The sequence below is a fragment of the Nerophis ophidion genome, linkage group LG15 (assembly GCF_033978795.1).
Source record: "Nerophis ophidion isolate RoL-2023_Sa linkage group LG15, RoL_Noph_v1.0, whole genome shotgun sequence".
Classification (NCBI taxonomy): Eukaryota; Metazoa; Chordata; class Actinopteri; order Syngnathiformes; family Syngnathidae; genus Nerophis; species Nerophis ophidion.
In genome coordinates, this window is record NC_084625.1 from 34,536,660 (window position 1) to 34,542,400 (window position 5,741).

Genomic DNA, 5,741 nt, shown 5'->3' on the forward strand with positions numbered 1-5,741 from the left:
ATGCAACTAAGTATTCTTCTTCCTCCAAACATGACAAGTTGAATTTATACCAAAATGGATACATGGATGATACAGCAGAGGATTGGGAGAATGTCATGTGGTCAGATGAAACCAAAATATAACTTTTTGGTATAAACTATACTCGTCGTGTAGGTTTAACAGGTATACCTTTCCGGGTCGCGGGGGGCGCTAGAGCCTATGTCAGCTGCTTTAGGGCGGAAGGCAGCGTACACCCTGGACAAGTCACCACCTCATGACAGGGCCAACACTCATAGGCAGACAACTTTCACACTCACATTCATGCACTAGGTTTTTGTAATATCAGTTAATTTATTTTTGTACTTCTTTTTTCTTTGTTCGACTTCTTTTGTTTTCACTTTGATGAACAGTTTGTAAAGATTATTTTTTTTGTTTTTTTTACTGGCATTAAAGGTGCCATATGTAGTAATGTGGCCAGAAATGGTACTGCTATGACGGTCAAACTTCTGTAGTCCCATCCCACTCTCCATGACTGAGGTTGCCTGCCAGATATGCAGCCAAATCCGAATCCTACTTCAAGGAACTTCAAATGGGAATCAACGAGTCATACACCGTAGGTTTCTCTTGTTTATGCTTCTTGCAAGATGTTTCACTAAGTAATTATGCCACATTTAACTAATGCTGATTAACCAAATGTATTTGTAAAGTTACGCAGCAATATTTTCGTCGGGAGTCGGGACATATTGTTGGCATTACCCTGCTAAAATGTGTAGTTTGAACGCACGGACCACCATCAAAATAATTATATATAATAAATAAATAAATGATAAATGAGTTGTACTTGTATAGCGCTTTTCTACCTTCAAGGTACTCAAAGCGCTTTGACACTACTTCTACATTTACCCATTCACACACACATTCACACACTGAAGCTTACCTTGCCAAGCCAAGGCCAACAGTAAAATTACCGCCACATTTCATTCAGCATAACTCCATGTTGCATCCAACCTGACACACTGCATTCTCTTCCATGTACACACATCACCATCTTTCAGTGCAGAGTGCAATTCTATGAGCCACACACTACGCAAAAACATATTCCGTATAAATTATATAGCCTACTACCATGTCAATACACAAAGTAGAAAATTATTACATGCAATGCATTATATTGTGACAAACAAATACCACCCCATATGTGTTTGATGCACACCCAGTACCAGAAACTGCAATTAGCCGTGGTAATGTTGCAACACATTTCCTCAGCATATCGGCATATTGAGAACGAAATAGGCACTGACACTACCCATATCCACATAGGTTTTATTTGCAAAAATATATTTTTCCCAGACAGTTGGATGACACATCGACATACAAGCTAACAAACATATATTTCTCCCCTTAGCCTATATGTTAATCAATCAATCAGTCAATGTTTACTTATATAGCCCTAAATCACTAGTGTCTCAAAGGGCTGCACAAACCACAACATGAACCACTACGACATCCTCGGTAGACCCACATAACGGCAAGGAAAACTCACACCCAGTGGGACGTCGGTGACAATGATGACTATGAGAACCTTGGAGAGGAGGAAAGCAATGGATGTCGAGCGGGTCTAACATGATACTGTGAAAGTTCAATCCATAATGGATCCAACACAGTCGCGAGAGTCCAGTTCAAAGCGGATCCAACACAGCAGCGAGAGTCCCGTTCACAGCGGAGCCAGCAGGAAACCATCCCAAGCGGAGGTGGATCAGCAGCGCAGAGATGTCCTCAGCCGATACACAGGCAAGCAGTACATGGCCACCGGATCGGACCGGACCCCCTCCACAAGGGAGAGTGGGACATAGGAGAAAAAGAAAAGAAACGGCAGTGGTTAATGCAGGGGTTCTCAACCTTTTTTCAGTGATGTACCCCCTGTGAACATTTTTTTTAACTCAAGTACCCCCTAATCAGAGCAAAGCATTTTTGGTTGAAAAAAAGAGATAAATAAGTAAAATACAGCACTATGTCATCAGTTTATGATTTATTACATTTTATAACTGTGCAAAATATTGCTCATTTGTAGTGGTCTTTCTTGAACTTTTTGGAAAGAAATATATAAAAAAAAACTAAAAACTTGTTAAAAAAAAAAACAAGTGATTCAATTATAAATAAAGATTTCTACACATAGAAGTAATCAACTCAAAGTGCCCTCTTTGGGGATTGTAATAGAGATCCATCTGGATTCATGAACTTAATTTTAAACATTTCTTCACAAAAAATAAATCTTTAACATCAATATCTATGGAACATGTCCACAAAAAAATCTAGCTGTCAACATTGAATATTGCATTGTTGTATTTTTTTTTTCACAATTTATGAACTTAAATCCATATTTTGTTGAAGTATTATTCAATAAATGTATTTATAAAGGATTTTTTAATTGAAGCTATTTTTAGAATATTTGAAAAAAATCTCACGTACCCCTTGGCATACCTTCAAGTACCCCCAGGGGTACACGTACCCCCATCACTGTGTTAATGTGTCAGAGACTGGACTAACATGTTAAGCAACACTAGTGTGATGGTACTTCGCTCCTAAGCATTTTGTTGCACAAACATACGAGCTTTGTTAGACAGGATCATAGACTGTATTGGACAATATAGGTAACATACAAAATGTTCATTTCCATTTATTACAAGTAATAAGAAAACTTTAATGCCTGACTTACCTATGAAGGAGGAAATTAGCGAGTTTGGCGTCAGATGAAAAAAATCTTCTTCGCCTTCAATCGTCTCCATCTTTCAAAGGCATCCCCAATCCAAAACTCTGGTTTTGTTCCTGGCTTTGTCACAAATAAGTTGAGAATCGTAACAACGCCTTTTAGATTTACTAAGGTCTGACATGTTTAGTAATTTTACCAGTGGCAATAGCTAAACAAAGAGGGCTGTGCGTAACTGGCAACCTGGATGTGAAACACTCACACACTTTTTAAATGGTCAAATGGTGGCTTGGAAATGAAAACAAAAACTATATTTTGGGGCTGTAAATCTAATTTTGAAATGAGCACATCCCGGCTGAACTATCGTTATCAATTATAAAGTTATTCGAAAAAAAACATGATTTATTCATGCCCTTTGGCATATCAGGGATGCCAAAACAAACTAAAACTCCACTTCAACTTTAAAAAAGCATAAGTCTGTCATAAGGTTAGTGTTTTTCACACCTTACATTGTTTTCTGAGTATTTTCCCTTGATCAAGACTTTTCTAACATTTCACACTACAAAATAGTAAAGTATATATTATGTAATAGGAAAATAGTAAAAGTATATACTATGATTCCTGCTGATTTTAGAATCGGACAATAATGAAGGCTTCAATATGGGTACCATATCAGAGGTGAAAAAGTTATCTGAACAGCCATACAGTATCATCTACAAAATATTGTTCTAAAAATTCACTTTACTGAAAATGATAACACATCTCCTGCATGTAAATAATCGTTCAAAACTACTTCTCCATTTTAAATACTTAGTGTGGACGTAACATATTTTTTTCTCTAAATAAAAGATTGAAAAGGCTGGGTTTTGTCATATTTAGGGTCTGCAGATGTATATATTCCAACCACTAGAATAACACTAAAATAACTAAACCACTTTTGTCCTAACAAGTGAGAGCTTTTTTAACTGTCACTCATACACTAGCGACATGGTTCAAAATGACTGATAATTATCTGATGACTAATCAATGGACTATCTCACACTACTAGCTATGACAAGTTAATTTGTCATGTAAAAAGTAGGTTTTACTCGCACGTCAAGTTGTTTCTATTGGCCACCTACCTCCTTGCCTCATGAGTCCTAACAAATCTCACACACACAAAACAGAGCAACAATGCACATGTTTTCAGTAAAAACTGATGAAAAGCGACAACTAGAAGGAGCGAGATGACACGACCAACCGGCACGACTGTGGTAACGTCACATCCCTGTGTTCTCATACCCTAAAAATAATCTTTAAACAGAATAGAGTGTCTGCCAAAGGATCAAGCAAGCACAAGTGCTGCACCAGCTGGTGCCACGGAGAATACTTTGGATCTGCGTGCCGCTCAAAATTATTCACAGGTCATACATGTTGGATATGATCATTTTCTATCTACACTTACTATAATATTTGCAAAGTATAGAGCGACTTCTAAAAAAGCTACATATGGGCAACACACATTAAGTCAGAAAAAGACCTAAATTGTTTGGGGGGGCACATTTCGTGAAAACTAAGGACCGCGGCGCTTACCTTCACTATTAGTCTTACTGTATTTGTACTTTTCCCAAATAACTAGCATTCTATTCTGTAGACATTGATCGTTTTGGTCTATTTATGTTGTTGAGTTACAAGAGCACTTAGCTGTTTTTAAGGACCTTGTGTAAAACAGCAAGTCATTGATCATCTCTATGATCTAGCATAATGGTTCTCAAACTTTTTTCACCAAGTACCACCTCTCAAAAAACTTGGCTCTCCTACTACCTATCAACACAATAGTAGGCTTAAGGACTAATTATAAAAGGTTAGAGATTTTATTTAAATTTAAAGTACCAATGATTGTCACACACACACACTAGATGTGGTGAAATTACTCTCTGCATTTAGACTTAGACTTAGACTTCCTTTTTATTGTCAATCAAATTTGAACTGTACAGTACAATTAAGAAATACATTTTGTTGCATTAGCTCATGGTAGTGCAGGATGAAAAAAAGCAATAAGGTGCAGATATAAATAAATAGATTACTGTACAGATAAATAAATTACACTTTTGCATATGCATCCAGGTTTATGGATGTATGCTATATTTTCTTTTTTATTCCAGCGAGTTAATCCATTTTTGGGAGAGTTAAGGGGATCATTTAATTATGATGCGTTCAAGAGTCTTACGGCCTGAGGGAAGAAGCTGTTACAGAACCTGGAGGTTCTGCTTTGGAGGCTGCGGAACCTCTTCCTAGAGTCCAGCAGTCCTCTTCCTAGAGTCCTTTTCATCCGACGCAAAAAGTGCATGCGCTGCTGAGCTCTTTTTACAAGAGCTCCGGTGTGTAGGGACCAGATTATATTGTCAGTGATCTGGCCAAGACCTATACACAGTGATGGGCAGTAACAAGCTACATGTAGCTCAACTACATTTTCCAGTAGCTTGGAGGTAGCTTTACTAATTTTTTCACAAGCAGCTTTTCTTGTAGCTTAGCTACGTTTAGACCCATGCAGCTAGGTAGCTTACGTGAAAGCCACAAGCTTGAAAGAGAGAAAATGGACTGTAAATCCAGGCCCCAAAAATGATAGACGACATACAACTGGATGACCTGGGTGAATGAGAACCTTCAGACATGATGATTGGTTACTGTTCATATGATGGGTCACAATTAGCTAAGGTTAAAGTGAAACATTATTGACTGGCAAATGAGAGGAAAGATAAGGCGGGTCCTTGAAACTAGTAAGCAAAACCATAACAGACTCACACTCATGTCACATGACGACGAGGGACTCGGAGACAGAGAGACGCTTCAAGCTGACAACTCAAAAAAAAACAAAATAAACTTGAAAATGGCAGAGAAATTATCTCCAGCAGATTATACTCTTCCTTCAGTGTTGAAGATGACGTGCAGGAAATCCAAATACTGCATGTCCTTGGCCATATTTAGACAAATGTATTCGTTTGGAGAAAACAACGCGATAGACCTTAGTTTGTAGTTGTTTACTCTGTAAACCAAAATCCTAACTGCTCTCTTC

The 5,741-nt window shown here is 37.8% G+C and overlaps 1 long non-coding RNA gene across 1 annotated transcript; it reads right to left on the reverse strand.

The window, feature by feature from the left end:
• Positions 1 to 897: 897 nt before the first annotated feature.
• On the reverse strand, positions 898 to 3,939 carry LOC133569858 (uncharacterized). Its single transcript, XR_009809947.1, has 3 exons — positions 3,808 to 3,939; positions 2,696 to 2,809; positions 898 to 1,807 (listed from the first exon to the last, which is right to left on the reverse strand). It is a non-coding gene; the product is annotated as an uncharacterized LOC133569858 (long non-coding RNA).
• Positions 3,940 to 5,741: the final 1,802 nt, after the last annotated feature.